The 16918-nt window shown below is 39.8% G+C and overlaps 1 pseudogene; it reads right to left on the reverse strand.

Annotated features, from left to right (window-relative positions):
- Positions 1-16918, reverse strand: part of LOC136319280 (cryptochrome-1-like) — a 35796-nt pseudogene that overhangs the window by 4944 nt on the left and 13934 nt on the right.

The raw sequence follows: 16918 nt of genomic DNA on the forward strand, positions 1-16918 counted from the left end.
TGTGGAGGTAGCGTTTTATAATATATCAATGTTTTCATTTGTTTTTGTTTCCCTTCCACACCCCCATTTAGATTGTAAGCTCACTGTAGCTTTTATGTGTTTTGAAAGTTTTACAGTACCTAGCTACAAGGTGTATTACAGGCAAATACTTACAGGATTACTTTTAAGATGCATTAATCTTATTCGACCATAAGAGATTATATGTTTTTATAGATTTGGGAAGCGAAATTATTCCAATTTAACTTGCTACCATGATCAGTTTTGCAGGTAACTTCAAATAATAAATGCAGATTTGAGTGGACTAAGAAACAGTGTGAACCATCATTATCCACTTGCCTGGCACCTGGAGCCGGTTGCGTCCACCCTCTGCTACCTGCCTGTTATCTCAGTGCTGCCTGTCAGCCTCATATGTGGGCAGAAAAGGCAGAATGTGAACTGAACAACATCTAATAGGACTTCTGTACGATACCGTATTGATACCTTACCAATTTACTTCAAAGTGTTAGGAGACTCTGAGAAAGAACATTTCTGAAGTGTTCTACCATCATTGGCAACTATTTGGCTGCCAGGTAAAACACGTTCCAGTAAGAATGTCCTTTATCTTATTAACACTACATATGGCATTGCATTTGCAGCGGAGGCCCAGTGATACGGAAAGAGTGGGAACTGTAGGACTAATCGGACTTGGATCGGAATCTTTGCTCAACTACTTACTAACTGTGGGATCTTGGTTCCATTACCAAACCTTTCTAGTCTATTTCCCCAATCATAAAATGAGAATCTCACCACCACGTCCCAGGTTACTATGACAGTGTGGCAAAAATCTCATACCAGAAACAAAGTAGGCAGTCAAAATGTGAGTGCCTTTGTTCCTTTCTCTGAGCTAACCAGAGGACAAAATACATCCTCTCTCTCAAAAGGACGCAGGATAATTCACAAAGGTTCAATTTTTATTTTATTTTATTTTATTTTTTTTTTTTTCATTTTTCTGAAGCTGGAAACAGGGAGGTAGTCAGACTCCTGCATGTGCCTGACCGGGATCCACCCGGCATGCCCACCAGGGGGCGATGCTCCGCCCATCTGGGACATCGCTCTGTTGCATCCAGAGCCATTCTAGTGTCTGAGGCAGAGGCCACAGAGCCATCCTCAGCACCCGGGCCATCTTTGCTCTAATGGAGCCTCGGCTGCGGGAGGGGAAGAGAGAGACAGAGAGGAAGGAGAGGGGGAGAGGTGGAGAAGCAGATGGGCGCTTCTCCTGTGTGCCCTGGCCGGGAATCGAACCCAGGACTCCTGCACGCCAGGCCGACGCTCTACCACTGAGCCAACCGGCCAGGGCCGTACAAAGGTTCAATTTTTTAAAAGGCTTGACTTTTAATAGCAATTCTGAACATCTCTTTTTTTAAAATGAACATTCCTCAAATGCTGCCATGTTTTTGTTGTTGTTGTTTTTGTTTTGTTTTTTTCTATTTTTCCAAAGCTGGAAACGGTGAGGCAGTCAGACAGACTCCCGCATGCGCCCGACCGGGATCCACCCAGCATGCCCACCAGGGGGCGATGCTCTGCCACAACCAGCGCCCGGGCCAACTTTGCTCCAATGGAGCCTTGGCTGTGGGAGGGGAAGAGAGAGAGAGGAAGGAGAGGGGAGGGGTGGAGAAGCAGATGGGCACTTCTCCTATGTGCCCTGGCCAGGAATCAAACCTGGGACTCCTGCACGCCAGGCCGACGCTCTACCACTGACCCAACTGGCTAGGGCTCTGCCCTGTTTTTTTATTTTATTTTATTTTTTATTTTATTTTATTATTTTTTTTACAGGGACAGAGAGAGAGTCAGATAGAGGGATAGATAGGGACAGACAGACAGGAACGGAGAGAGATGAGAAGCATCAATCATCAGTTTTTCGTTGTGACAACGTAGTTGTTCATTGATTGCTTTCTCATATGTGCCATGACCGCGGGCCTTCAGCAGACTGAGTAACCCCCCCCCCCCCCCGCTTGAGCCAGTGACCTTGGGTCCATGCTAGTGAGCTTTTTTGCTCAAGCCAGATGAGCCCATGCTCAAGCTGGCTATCCTGGGGTCTCGAACCTGGGTCCTTCCGCATCCCAGTCCGACGCTCTATCCACTGTGCCACCGCCTGGTCAGGCTCTGCCCTGTTTTTAATCAAATTAACTAGCTTCACTAATGGAGTTAGAGTGTGTGCTGTATGTATGTGTATATACATGTATGCATGTGTACAAAGAACTATTACACAAATTTTAAAGATTTTTTAAAAACATACTATAGTGAGGTTTAATAAACAATATCTTTTATTATTAATCTCTTGATGTTAAGTGCAGAAATTTCCTTTTCACTTACTTCCACTGCTGCTACAACTGGGGATATTTTCTCCAGGAGAATATCCCATGAGGCCTCCAGTAAGAAGACCTAAAGGGAAAAAAATTTCCTATTAAATTATGATCATAATCAAATGAAGGGTAGATACATAAACAGCGGCAAAGAAACAAATCAAAGGCAGTTACTGACATACCTAGTCCTCTGTATCGTGAAAGCTGCTGGTAGATCTACTCCATCCTCTCAACGTTCAAACAACTTGCCTCAGCATGGTTCACCATTGGTTTGGGATAATTAACTCCTATCAAACATTTGGCTACCTTTTGGATACCTTCTGGTGCATTCCAGGGATCACAGATATATTTTGCAGAGAAGCATCTTAGGACAGGCAAATATTGCCTTTTGGGAGAAGAGAGAAAAATTAATAATAAAATAAACTATAAGCAAATTATAAAAAACTATTCCTAAACTATGAATGACCAAAATTAAAGCAATACTATTTAAATTATTTATTTACCCTTCTCCTTATCTCTGCTGATCATCACGAGTGGGGTATACTTTAAGTGTTGCTTAAACATGAAAAGCTCTTCCTGGACTAGTTATTCCAAACTGAATAATAATCACCCTTGACTTACCTGATATAGTCTCCATTCGGATCTGTTCTCCTACCAAAACCAACAGGGCAATAGCAGTGAAAAAAACTGTTGAAAAAGGAACTACAAGAGAGCCACATCCAACTTCCAGCATTTATGTTTCAATCTGCAGCAAGCAGTAATTCTTCAAATACCTTCAGAAGTAACAGTAACCAGTTAGTTTACACACACATAATTCTCATTGTAAGCATTTTCCAGGTCTCTGTAGATTAATAGTCAAGACAAAGAAAATCTAGCACAGAGCTGTAAAATTAAACATTGGAAAGTTAGCTTCCTTGTCTATGTATCATTCTATATTGAGTTGTTTCAGAAAAAGAAATGTATCGGCAATATAAGTGGATTTCTGAGTAGAATTTACCTTTCTAATCTTTGCAGTGTTATGTGGGAGGAGGATAAAAAATTATTTAAGTCACTGATTTAAAAGGAATATGATGAGATTAAAAACACAATAAGAAAAGCAATAAACATTTTTAAGAAAACAAAAATGCTAACAAATAAATCACCAGCAGAAACTTAGAAGCTTGGTACAACAGCCTACATAAAAGGAGCATCCAAACATAAATAAACTTTGAGAATGCACTGGTGGCCCTGGCAGGTTGGCTCAGCGATAGAGCATCGGCCTGGCATGTGGATGTCCCAGGTTTAATTCCCAGTCAGGGCACACAGAAGTGCCCATCTACTTCTTCACCCCTCCCCCTCTTGCTTCTCTTTCTCTCTTTCTTTCTCTCTCGTCCCTTCCTGCAGCCATGGCTGGAGTGAGTTGGCCCCAGGCGCTGAGGATGGATGGCTCCATGGCCTCCACCTCAGGGGCTAAGAAGAGCTTGGTTGCTGAGCAACAGAGCAATGCCCCAGATGGGCAGAGCATCACTCCCTAGTGGGCTTGCCAGTAGATCCGTTTGGGGTGCACGCAGGAATCTGTCTCTGTGTCTCCTCCTCTTGTTGAATAATAAGAAAAAAAAAAGAAAGGAAAAGAAAAAAGAAAATACACTGGCATTATAGAGTTTAAATTTGGAATTTCTTGACCCAAGAGGAAAGCAGAATGAAAATAAATGATTTTTAATAAATCCACGAAATGTGTGCACTACACACCTACCTCATGTACAACTTTGTACTAAGAAATATAACAGATGCAAAGAAAACATAGGATCAGAAATGGTCCTTGGAGAGGGGAAATTTATGATATAAGAAGGTAAAACATATATATAAGTCCTAATATGTATAACCACAAGATGGTGCCACAAAATGTAGTATGCTTTATTATGCATAGTAAAAGTATTACTGAAGAGCTGTGAGGATGAAGTGAGATGAATGATGTATATTTTAAGATTTATATTGTAAATTCACTATTTCTAAAAATTCCTTTCTATGACAGAAATGATCACCTATAAATATATTGATGCAATTATGTCCCAAAGTGTCAAGTCTTATAGTTCCTGTGATGGTTAAGCTGGTTTAGCCATAGAAATGACTTGAGGTAATTGAACCAGTTTTTGCCATATCTCCTGTCTAATTACACCATTCTGGTCTCCAAAACTGTGTTTATATTGTGGGGATTAAATGCTTTGCCCACTGAAAAACTAGACTATAAATAAATCTACATAATAGACAACTTCTGGAAAATGTTTTAGTAAGGTATAGAGTCCTTCAAAATAAGACCGTACTAGTTAGAACACTTACCTTCATTCCTTCTTCCCAACTTATCCATAGGTCACCTCGTGTCAGGAAGCAAGCAACTGCATGTCTGGCCAAATGGTGAATCCAGCCCTCCTGACGAAGCTGTGCCATGATGGCATCAATCCATGGAAAACCTGTCCTGCCTTCTGCCCATTTTGCTAAAGCCTCAGGATTCTTATCCCAAGGAATCTGAACGCAGGTGTGTTTCTTTCATTTTATCAAAGCATGGGTTATTTGTTGCTACTGTATAGAAAAATTTGCACCATAATAGTTGCCCATAAAGGGAAAGGGGGGGGGGAACTGTTCTTTTTTACCTAAGATTGAAAAGCAAAGGACTATTATAAGCAATTTTTATAAGCAATTTTTATTTTTAATTTTAATTTTTTATTTTTTACTTTTTCTGAAGCTAGAAACCAGGAGAGACAGTCAGACAAACTCCCGCATGCGCCCGACCAGGATCCACCTGGCACGTCCACCAGGGGGCAACGCTCTGCCCACCAGGGGGCGATATTCTGCCCCTCCAGGGCGTCGCTCTGTTGCGACCAGAGCCAATCTAGTGCCTGGGGCAGAGGCCAAGGAGCCATCCCCAGCACCTGGGCCGTCTTTGCTCCAATGGAGCCTCGGCTGCGGGAGGGGAAGAGAGAGACAGAGAGGAAGGAGAGGGGGAGAGGTGGAGAAGCAGATGGGCGCTTCTCCTGTGTGCCCTGGCCGGGAATCGAACCCAGGACCTCTGCATGCCAGGCCGACGCTCTACCACTGAGCCAACCGGCCAGGGCCTTATAAGCAATTTTTAAAAACGTATTTTAAAAAATAAAATTCAGTTTTAGTTAATACTTTTTTGTAGAGATCTGTTAGTTTGAAGTAAAATAGTCGACATGACAGACAACCAAAGCGGAGGTCAGGACTGAGCCCAGTAAGGCTCCTTGCAGAGAATTTGTATTCATTCGAGGTCTTTCAAAGTTTTCCATCCACTCTGAAAACAAACAAAGAGAAGTACACTAGCTTTTCCATTTTCTTTATTTCATATTTTTCTTTTCTTTTTTTTTTAATGTGTTTTTCTGAAGTGAGAAGCGGTGGTAAGGCAAACAGACAGACTCCCACATGCGCTGGACCAGGATTCACTGGCATACCCACCAGGGGGCAATGCTCTGCCCATCTGGGACATTGCTCGGCTGTAATTTGAGCCATTCTAGCGCCTGAGGCGGAAGCCATAGAGCCATCCTCAGCACTCAGGCCAGCTTTGCTCCAATGGAGCGTTGGCTGCAGGAGGGGAAGAGATAGAGAGAAAGGAGAGGAGTAAGGGTGGAGAAGCAGATGGGTGCTTCTCCTGTGTGTGCTGGCCAGGAATCCAGGGCCTTATTTCTTTCTTTTTGTTTTGTTTTGTTTCTGTTTTTTTTTGTTGTTGTTGTTGTTTTACTTTACTTACTCATTTTAGAGAGAGACAGAGAGAGAAGGAGGAGGAGCAGGAAGCATCAACTCCCATATGTGCCTTGACCAGGCAAGCTCAGGGTTTCAAACCAGTGACCTCTGCGTTCCAGGTCGACGTTTTATCCACTGCAGCATCATAGCTTTTCCATTTTAAAAGAGTGTTTAAACGGTGGATAGGCGCGGTGGATAGAGCGTCAGACTGGGATGCCGAGGACCCAGGTTCAAGACCCCAAGGTCGCCAGCTTGAGCGTGGGCTCATCTGGTTTGAGCAAAAGCTCACCAGCTTGGACCCAAGGTCGCTGGCTCAAGCAAGGGGTTACTCGGTCTGCTGAAAACCCGCGGTCAAGACACATATGAGAAAGCAATCAATGAATAACTAAGGTGTCGCAATGCGCAATGAAAACTAATGATTGATGCTTCTCATCTCTTCGTTCCTGTCTGTCTGTCCCTGTCTATCCCTCTCTCTGACTCTCTGTCTCTGTAAAAAAAAAAAAAAGAAACATATTTTTTTTTAAAAATTAAAAAAAAAGACTACAATTTATAAAACCATAATAATTGAAACACTGGTGTTGTTGGAGAGACAGAGTTACAGGAGAGCATAAGGGAGTCCAGATAGAAACTCACATATTTAATACTATTTGATTCGTGATAAAGGCAAAAGAGGCAAAGAATTTGGTGGCCAAGGGTTGTGGCTATTTGAAATCTCTTTTCCTACCTGTCCCTTGATGAGTAATACAGAACCTTGACATTTCTCTGTGCAAAGAACTCTGGATCCTTTCTACCAAGGGTGGGTCATTCTTCCAGTGTGTACATCTTGTCTTAAGGGGGGACTATTTGTGTATAATTTCCTGTGCTTGGGGGTGAATGGAGCTTGGAAATGTGGGCTGGGTGATCACATGTATACACTTGAGACCCCTAATGGAGCAGAATAGAGCTGGGTGAGAAGGGACTGAGTCATGGGCCAGGGCTTTGAGGTTAGATAGAATATGGCTCTTCCCACACTCTGATGGGGGCTGCTCTGTTCTGGTTAGAAATTTTGAGAAATTAATAAGTTTAAATCAGTGCTTCTCAAACTGTAATAAAAATCTAAAAACAAAAAGATTTTGATTTTAAAAAGCTGTTACATAGTTGGGGGATAATGTACACAAATTTTAATAGTTTTTCTATTATAACAATGGAGGCCGGAAAAAAATGAAAAGCTCATGATTTGCATATCAAATGACTGTACATACATCAAACTTTGACTAGGTAGCAAGAAAATGTATAATTTATAAGTTCAAAAATATATAAATAAAAAATGCATGCTCCCTAGAAATCAAGCACTGTGCTAAGCATTAGACAATCAGGCAATACGCTTTAAAACCAGCTTCTTACACTAAATGTGTGTGGCACTTTGGTTAATATCTCCATTTTGCAGATCTGGTTATTTTAAAATTTTAGAAACTTGCTCAAGTTCACAGAGTATCGAAATGCCTAAATTTATGCCTGCTTCTTCTTCTTCTTTTTTTTTTTTTTTTTTGTATTTTTCTGAAGCTGGAAACGGGGAGGCAGTCAGACAGACTCCTGCATGTGCCCGACTGGGTTCCACCCAGTACGCCCACTGGGGGGGATGCTCTGTTGCAACCAGAGCCACGCTAGCGCCTGGGGCAGAGGCCACAGAGCCATCCCCAGCGCCCGGGCCATCTTTTGCTCCAATGGAGCCTCAGCTGCGGGAGGGGAAGAGAGAAACACAGAGGAAGGAGAGGGGGAGGGGTGGAGAAGCAGATGGGCGCCTCTCCTGTGTGCCCTGGCCGGGAATCGAACCCGGGACTTCCGCACGCCAGGCCGATGATCTACCACTGAGCCAACCGGACAGGGCCGCCTGCTGCTTCTAAGAATTGGTCTTTAACCTGACCCAGCGGTGGCGCAGTGGATAGAGCGATGGACTGCTGAAGGCCCGGTATGAGAAAGCAATCAATGAACAATTAAGGTGTTGCAACGCGCAACAAAATACTAATGATTGATGCTTCTCATCTCTCTGTTCCTGTCTGTCTGTCCCTGTCTATCCCTCTCTCTCTCTCTTTCTGTCTCTGTAGAAAAAAAAAAAGAATTAGTCTTTAATAAACCTTTTTTAGTTAATCTTTATTATATGCGGCTTAAGTGTCTGTTTGTCGCCGATAGCTTATTGGTTGCTTGCTTAACTGTACTAGCCAATGGGGTGAAGTTGCCACAGCTGAACGCAAATTGAGCAGGTCAGGGGGAAGGTGAACATTTGTTTGCATTGGCAATCATCTGCTTTTGAAACAATTTAAGGCTGAACGCAAATTGAGCGTGTCAGGGGGAAGGTGAACATTTGTTTGCATTGGCAATATTGACAAATGTACCATGGCTTCAAATCATGCTTTGGATAAAACTGACAGGTTGTTAAAAAGAAATCATGAAAAATGATTATCCATTTGGAGGAAAAGTTTTACTTCTTGGAGGTGACTTTAGACAATGTCTATCAGTATTGCCTCATGCTCCACAAGCTGCAATAATACAAAATAGCATAAAATTTGCAAAATCATGGGATTTATTTAAGAAATTCCCACTGACAATGAACATGAGGTCAAATGACCCCGAATATAGTGAGTGGCTTTTAAAACTTGGAAATGGAACTCTTTCTGATGATAATGGATTGAGTGAAGACGTTGTGGAGATTCCTTTGTCAATGATATGCAAAGATAGTTTAGTGGATTGGGTTTTTGGTAATAAAATCCAGCCTGGAAACATCAGTGAAATTAGTAAAAGGGCAATATTGTGTCTTACAAATTCTGATGTAGACAAACTAAATGATGATGTCTTAAATATCATAGAAGGGAACGACACGACATATTTAAGTGTTGATTCCATTGTAGCTGATAATAAAGCGAGTGCCAACAACTTTCCAATGGAATTTTTAAATAGTCTGTCGCCTTCTGGCATGCCACCTCACAAATTGAGGTTAAAGATTGGAGCAATTATTATGCTGTTAAGAAATCTTAACACCAGAAGGGGTCTTTGCAATGGTACAAGACTAGAGGTTCTCCAATTGAAAAATAATGTCTTAATAGCTAAGTCTTTGACTGGCTCCTCTAAAGGTGAAATACATCTCATTCCAAGAATTGATTTGGCTCCATCTCAAACAGGGTTGCTGTTTCAATTGAGACGTAGACAATTTCCTGTAAAACTTGCCTTTGCTATGACCATCAATAAGTCTCAGGGCCAAACGCTTAAGCGTGTTGGCATTTTTTTACCTGAGCCTGCATTTGGACACGGTCAACTTTATGTTGCCTGTTCAAGAGTTCGTGAAAGAACAGACGTAAAATTAAAAATAATTGATGGTTCTCTGCAAGGCAAGCTTAAAAATGATGGAAAGATCTACACAAGAGATGTTGTGTACAAAGAGATCTTTGACATGTGAATTAACATTTTATTATTTAAATCACCTTTATTTATTGAGCTAGCGGTGGCTCTTAAGAAATGTACCACCAGTGGTTTCCTTCATTGTACTCTACTTTAAGCAATTAAGCAAGTAGAAGGGGGAAACCCCATGGGGCAGTAAGCAAAGGGGTGTCCTTGCCGCCTGCCCTGGGTAATTCAGTTTGAATTAGCAGACACCTTTGCACAAATCATTTTAATTACAATTTATAATATCTAGAACAGCGGCCATTTCGTATGACCGCCGGGCTTTCTAGTATGTCATAAGCTGCTTTGCTGAGGTACTCTATTTTATTTTTGATTACCAAAAAAATGTTAACTGGAAAAATATAGAGATAGTAAGTAAAAAGCAGCTATTTATTGAGTGTCAAGTGCTATATTAATAAGTTCTGCACATCTCCTGATAGTGATTTTCAATGAGGAGACTGCGACTTCAGGGAAATAAATGATTTCCCAAAGGGATAGTAAAGTATAAAAAATAAATTTTAAATGATTTTATTTATTAATTTTACAAAAAGAAGAAGGGGATAGCAAGAAGTATCAGCTCATAGTTGCTTCACTTTGGTTGTTCATGCTCACTTGTCGTATGTGCCCTGACCAGGCGAGCCCAGGGTTTCAAACAGGCAACCTCAGTGTTCCAGGTCAATGATCTGTCTGCTGCTCTATCAGTGGCCAGGAAAATGTTTTTAAAATGTTAAAATCTGCTCTGATATATCTTACCAAAAAAAAAAAAAAATCATCTGTAATCCCTGTGAGGTATTTTCTCCCGCCGAGAAGGAAGGAAGGGGCGGGAGCCACAAAGTGTACAATAGTAAAAGGCTTTTTTGAATAAAGAGTGCGCATTGCCCGACGAGGTTCTCTGGCCCTGAGGAAAGATGGAGGCCAGGGAAGTCGCAAGTGGTGACCACGTGGGAGATATTTAAAGGGTCCCTAGGGTGGTCAAGCTAATATGAGGTGGTGAAATCTCACTGGCTGGCAGACGGTCACTGTTTTCCAAAGGGTGCCTGCAAAGTTTCTTTTGGCGCGCTTGGTTGTGGGCGGTCCTAGCCAAAGTTCACGGGTCTGGCCTTTCCCGTTATCCACCGACCTTACAATCCCACTATTATTTAACTGACTATATAGTAACATACGGTAATTCTCCAAACCTATGCAGATTAGACCAGGGCTGCCACCAATAGTGGGCTTTGTTTGTTTTTGCTTTTCTTAATTGCTATTGTAAACCTTGCAGGGCACATCATCATCTTTAAGCATACATCTTAAACATTTGGGGGCATCTGTTCTATTTCTTCTAGAAATAATTCCTTGAAAACACAATAAATAAGATTTAAGTACACTTAAATATTTATATACACTGCCAAATTTTCCACCAGTTATACTCTGCCAGTTTACACTCTCATCAGTAGTACACCAGTGCTTACTCCCATACGTTCGCTCCCCACACCTACAATAGCGGTACCAAGTATACAAAGAAAAATAACAACTCATTTAAAATATTTTCCTTTCTTGAAGAATTCCTACCAAGCTGTCAACAGGTGCTCCCTTTGAGGTGTAGAATGAAGGCATGTAAATAATATAATTATTTTTATTTTACACACTGTTGCATTATTCAGATTTGTTAGTACAATCATTTACTTCTTTTGAAATCTAAAAATTAAATTAAAACTAGAACAGGAAAACATTACATTTGTTTTACAGTAAAGGCAATATAGACTGGCAGTTAAAAAACACAGAATCTAAAGTCCTGAGTTCAAAGACTGACTCAACTATTTGTGCAAATTGCTAGACTCTCCAAGTCTGTTTTCTTATCTGAAAAATGAATGAAATGTAAGTAAAGTGTTTAGAGAGTACCCAGCACATAAACACTGTGTGTTTGCTATAGTAAAATAAAAAAAAATTACATGTTACTGGGTTGCTGAAAGATTAAATGACATAATGCTTGTAAACTGTTTAGGATATAGTACATAGTAAGACTCAATGAATAATAGCTATTATTTTTACTAGCTATTTGTATATTTTTTGCTTGGTGAGTTGAAGCTTATGTTTGCTTTGTTTACTATTGCCATTAATTTTTCACTTTTGGATTAGAAAATTTTTTTAATTGATTGATTTTATAGAGAGAGAAGGGGAGGAGAGAGGAAAGGGGGAGAAGAGAGAGAGAGAGAGAGAGAGAGAGAGAGAGAGAGAAACACCGATTTATTCCACTTATTTATACATTGATGGGTTGTTTCTTGTATGTGCCCTGACTAGGGGTCAAACCAGCAACTTTGGCAAGTTGGGATGATGCTAACCAGCTGAGCTACTTGGCCAGGGCTTTCTCTTATGGATTGTATTTTTTAATTTCTTTTTATTTTTTTAATTTTAGTGAGAGGAGAAGAGGCAGAGACAGACTCTGGCATGCTCTCCAACCGGGATCCACCCAGCAAGCCCACTAGGGGGCGATGCTCTACCCATCTAGGACCCTTGTTCGGTTGCAACTGGAGCCATTTTTTAGTGCCTGAGGTAGAGACCACAGAGCCATCCTCATTCCCTGGGCCAACTCTCTGTAATTGAGCCTTGGCTGCAGGAGGGGAGGAGAAGAGAGAGAGAGAGAGAAAGAGAGAGAGAGAGAGAGAGAGAGAGAGAGAGAGGCGAGAGGGGACCAGGGGTAGAGAAGCAGATGGGCGCTTCTCCTGTGAGCCCTGACCAGGAATTGAACCTGGGACTTCCACGTGCCAGGCCGACACTCTATCACAGAGCCAACTGGCTAAGGGGCCAGGGCTTTCTTATGGATTTTAAAGAGCTCCTTACATTTTAATGATAGCAACTTTTCTGTCATACGTGACAAAAAAAAAAAAAAAAGAAAAGAAAGAAAAAAATCTTTCTAAATAGTTTGCACTTTAATTCTATGAGTTTGTTTGTTTTTTGATGAAAAGATTTAGTTTCTAGAAAGTAAGTGTTAGTTTGCGATGAGTCAGTAACACTCCCTCACCTTTATCCCTTTTGGATAAAGGAATGGAACATAAGTCAGAGAGGTAAAGATCAAAATATAGATCATATTACTAGTAAAGTTGAACTGGAGAAAAGCTATTGGGTTTAAGGGCAGGTAAGCCTGCTAATATTTCACCCCTGAATTAAACACGTTTACCCATCCAATGATAAGCAGCACTTTCCCTGCAGTGTGGGCTGCCCCAACACAATTTATCACACGGAAGAAGAAAACAGGATATGTGCTTCTGCAAATGAAGAGGACAAAAAGTACGATACTAGCCTAGCTCCTTTTACTAAACTCACAGTGAGGTCATTCACGTCTTCCCTGGGGAAACAATAGTGACATCTCTCAACAAGTAAAACAAAAAGCTAGGGAAGAGAAGGTTCCCCAGACATTAAATGATTCACTTACACACCAAATATTTACTGTAATTCTTATTACAGGCCAGATACTATGCTAGAACCCTCCCTCCTAGAGCTTACTGAGGAAGACTGGCAAAACAAAGGTAAATAACTAAGTAAATATATAATAACTATTAGAAAAAACAGAATGCCATGATAGAGAATATGGGGGTGAGGGTGACCTGGTAAACTAATTCTACTTTTTTTCTTTTCCAATCACAGTGGCTTGATGTTCAGTAAGTGATGATAGTTCTCCTAATATCTTAGGTGGAAAACACTCAGTGTTTCATCATTAAGTATGACGTTAGCTCTGTTCTTTGCAGACAACCTTGATAAAATTGACATTTATCTATCTTCCACTCCTAGTTTCCTTAATGTTCTTTAAAAAAAATCATAAATGGTGTTGAATTTTGTCAGATGTTTTTTCTTCATCTGTTGAGATCATCGTAAATTCTTTTCTTTTATTCTATTTAAGAGGGTAAGTTATGTTGATGTTTATAATGTTGAACCAACTTTTATTCCTACAAGAAACCTTGCTTATCATCATGATGTATTATTTAAAAATACTGTATTGCTAAATTCAATCTGTTATTAATGTTAAGGATATCTGAGTGCATGCTTATGGGGGACACTTGACTACCCCTTTTCTTAAAATTTCTTCATCAGGGTTTGGTATCAGAGTTATCCTGGCCCTTATGAAACAAGTTGGGAAGTGTTCCCAGCATTGTCTTCTCTTTTCTGAAAGAGTGTTATAAGACTCACATTACTGTATTTCTTTCTTAAATATGTTATAGAATTCACAAGTAAAGTCGTCTTGGGCCAGGAGTTTTATTTATGGGAAGGCTTTTGATTAAAAATTCACCTTCTTTAAGAGACATGGGGCTACTCGTGTTTTTTTTTTTCTTTTTCTGAGAACTTTAGCAAATTGTACTACTCAAGAAATTTCTTCATTTAATCTTAGTTGTAAAATTTACTGGCATTATGCTGTTTATAATATCCTTTATCATGCCTTTAAAATTTAGAGAATCTCTAATGATATTCTGATAAAGGTAATTTGTGTTTTCTCTCTTTTTTGCCCTGATTAATATTGTTAAGAGTTTATCAATTTTATTCATCTTTTTGAAGAACCAGCTTTTGGTTTGTTGACTGGATCCATAACGTTTCATTCTGTCTGGAGACATAAACCACATCAGCATTTTGAATAAGGAAAATATTAAAAATTGTTAGCAAGTAAAAGGTGGTCAACAATGATCAGGAGTGGAAAAGAAGTCAAGGCTACAGTGTCCAATATGACAGATAGTCACTGGTCACAGAAATGGAGGCTGAGCACTTGAAATGTGACTAGTTGGAACGGAGATGTCTGTGAAGCATATAATAGACACTGTGTTTCAAAAACTTCATATGAAAAAAAGTTAAAATAGCTTAATAATTTTATAAGGCTTTTATATTGAAAGGATATTTTAGATATATTAGGTTAAATAAAATATATTATTTAAACTTAACTCTTCCTCTTTTTATTTTTTTTTAATGTGACTATTAGAAAATTTTAAATTATATATGTGGCTTCTGCTCTAAGGTGTCCAAAAACTGCCATTTGTGACAACACGATGTATCTAGAGAATATTATGCTAAGCAAAATAAGTCAGACAGAAAAGGTTAAGAACTATGTGTATGATTTCATTCATATGTGGGATATAAAACTGAAAGTAACAAATTAACACCAATTTTTTTTTTTTTTTTTTTTTTTTACAGAGACAGAGTCAGAGAGAGGGATAGACAGAGACAGACAGACAGGAACGGAGAGATGAGAAGCATCAATCATTAGTTTTTCATTGCGCATTGCGACACCTTAGTTGTTCATTGATTACTTTCTCGTATGTGCCTTGACTGTGGGCCTTCAGCAGACTGAGTAACCCCTTGCTCGAGCCAGCGACCTTGGGTCCAAGCTGGTGAGCTTTTGCTCAAACCAGATGAGCCTGCGCTCAAACTGGCGACCTCGGGGGTCTCGAACCTGGGTCCTCGGCATCCCAGTCCGACGCTCTATCCACTGCACTACTGCCTGGTCAGCCTGAAATATTTTAAAAACAGACAGTGGCATGATCAGATTTGATTTAGAATGGTAACAAGTAATAGAAAGGGGCTACTAGAGACAGATCACAAGATTATTTCTCATGAAAAATGTGCCTGAAAATGGGCTGGGAGTATATTACATACACCTCTTACAACTGTCTTCATTAATCTTTCCCACTTAGGGGAAAGCCAAAATGTTTTGCACCAATCTGACAAGTTCTAAACCAAAATGAAATTCTACAACATTTTAAGACATGGCCTACCATAGAGAGGTTTAACTTCCTAAGCATTTTTTTTCTAGAGACCATTAAAAGCCTTAATTGACACTAACTGTCAAGTCAGGATCAACATTAATGTATCCCCAGAGTAATTATACATTTAGTTTGAACTAAGATTAGAAATGAGAGACTACTAAAATAAAGTTAGATACAAACTAGTAAGATTTTAAAGAACAAATACTGATACATAAGATACACATGTAGCATATACTAGATTCATGTTTAAGATCCTAAGTATTAGAGTGAAATACCACCTTGGATGTTCTGCAGTTTTTTTAATGTGCTTCCCTACACTTGCCCTTGTTCTGATGGCTTAGCAGGAGCTCTGAGATGCCCTCTCTTCTTGCACAGTAATGAAAGAGCCACAGGGTGGCAGCAAAGGTTAAAAATATGAGTACTGCTGCTTTATTATTTTTTTAATAAAACTTGTAAGAAAATTAAAAAGTTCTGACCTGTGGTGGCGCAGTGGATAAAGCATCAACCTGGAAACACTGAGGTTGCCGGTTCAAAACCCTGGCTTGCCTGGTCAAGGCACATATGGGAGTTGATGCTTCCTGCTCCTCCCCCTTCTCTCTCTCTCTCTCTCTCTCTCTCTCTCTCTCTCTCTCTCTCTCCCTTCCTCTCTAAAATGAATAAATAAAAAATTAAAAAAAAAGAATAGTTAAAAAAAACCAAAACATTTATATGAAAAAAAAACAATTAAAAAAAAAAAAAAAAAAAAAAAAAAAAGCCTGACCTGTGGTGGCGCAGTGGATAAAGCGTCGACCTGGAAATGCTGAGGTCGCCGGTTCAAAACCCTGGTCAAGGCACATATGGAAGTTGATGCTTCCTGCTCCTCCCCCTTCTCTCTCTCTGTCTCTCTCTTCTCTCCCTCTCTCTCTCCTTTCTAAAATGAATAAATAAATAAAATAAATAAATAAATAAAATTTTAAAAAAAATTAAAAAAAAAAAAGAAAATTAAAAAGTTAGGCAACGTAAGAGAGAATAAGAGAAATAAAATCATGATGAAAACTTAAAATAAGAAGATAACAAAATAAAGTACCTAGTACAAATTATCTTTACCTGTGGGAAGAATTACACTCACAATCATGGGAATAGTTAGCTAATTTGGTAGTGGGGAGCTGTGTTTTGTGTGTAGTGTTTTGTTTGTTTTGGGGATTCTTTTCTTTTCTTTTTTTAAGAATCAGTATATTCAATAAGAAATATTATGCCTGACTCGTGGTGGCATAGTAGATAAAGCAGTGACCTGGAACGCTGAGGTCGCTAGTTTGAAACCCTGGGTTTGCCTAGTCAAGGCATATATGGAAGTTGATGTTTCCTGCTCCTCCCTCCTTCTCTCTTTCTCTCACCTTTCTAAAATGAATAAATAAAAAATATTTTTTTAAAAAGTATTTTTTAAAAAAAATATCACATTTCTTTGCTACAAATGAATTGTGACTCTAAACCTCACTTCCATTGGGCCACAGAAAATTTAACTCAGATGTTCTGGGATTTTCCCCACCTGGAAATCTAATACAAAACCAAGGTGCTGCATCCCATCCCACTGCCATCAGCAGTCTGTAGTCCACATGACCCTTCGAGATCCACCTCTCTGTGGCCTCCTTGTCATTCTTGGTGATAATCTTTGAACAAACACAGGTGGCTGGGTCTGGCATACAGCCTCCCACGTGCTCCATGCAG

The sequence above is a fragment of the Saccopteryx bilineata genome, chromosome 1 (genome assembly GCF_036850765.1).
Source record: "Saccopteryx bilineata isolate mSacBil1 chromosome 1, mSacBil1_pri_phased_curated, whole genome shotgun sequence".
NCBI lineage: Eukaryota > Metazoa > Chordata > Mammalia > Chiroptera > Emballonuridae > Saccopteryx > Saccopteryx bilineata.